Raw genomic sequence first — 922 nt, 5'->3', positions numbered from 1 at the left:
ATTCACTAACCCTATTTTTGACCCTCCTCCCACTGCAGTTTGTCAGACTTCTCACACCTGGCTGGGGACACGAGTGACACAACACATAAAGGCCAGAGGGGTCACCTGTTTTGCCAGGAAAAGCAATTAACTGTCCTTGTACAGTTGTGGTCAGGGCAGTGGTAAATTAAATAAACAGCTCCTGAGATGCAGTGTTTTTTTTTTCCTGGAGCTTTGCCCAGGATGGAATTGCACGTACAGGGATCTTGGATCATCTGCTTTAAGGCACAGCCAGAGGGTCACGAGTGGCTGTGTTTGGAGAAGTCACTGTGGGTTTGGTCACAGTGTCACAGCTGATTGTGTGCCTGCTGTCACTCCATCAACCTGCAGCCAAAATCAGTCATGTTAGTGATGAGGTGCCATTTCAACTTGAATTTCCAGGAATCAGGGGTGTACACATCTCCCACAGTCACATTCCAGCTGTCAGGGGTAGCTCATCAGCCCAGATTTTGGGGCAGACCTGCGACCGCAGACCTGGAGGAGTCTCCGACACTCCTCAGGGAATGGGATGTGCTCATTCCTCAGCTCCCACACTTTCCACCCATATTATTATTAGCAAGGCAGCTTCATGAGCTTGACAGATCGAGAAAATGACCTCTGGGAATCCCACACCTCTCCTGAGTTGCTGCAGAAGGTCTGGCAGAGTGAAGGCAAGCTGGACTTAATGATACAAACACTCCAAACTTCAATATAAGGATGTCAAGGAGAAAGAAATCAAGAAGGAGGGGTCAGAGGATGCACCAGGCTCTGCTTGGGGGTGCCCAGCAATGGGACAAGAGGCCACAGGCAGAACCTGATGCCCAGGAAGCTCCACTTGGAAATGAGGAAGAGCTTCTTCCCTGTGTTTGGTTTTTCCTCTTTCCCAGGGACTGTGATAAGGTGA

Source organism: Empidonax traillii, unplaced genomic scaffold (assembly GCF_003031625.1).
Source record: "Empidonax traillii isolate 1590-97213 ecotype Southwest subspecies unplaced genomic scaffold, ASM303162v1 scaffold1439:size205530, whole genome shotgun sequence".
Classification (NCBI taxonomy): Eukaryota; Metazoa; Chordata; class Aves; order Passeriformes; family Tyrannidae; genus Empidonax; species Empidonax traillii.
This window is presented reverse-complemented; position numbering follows the sequence as displayed.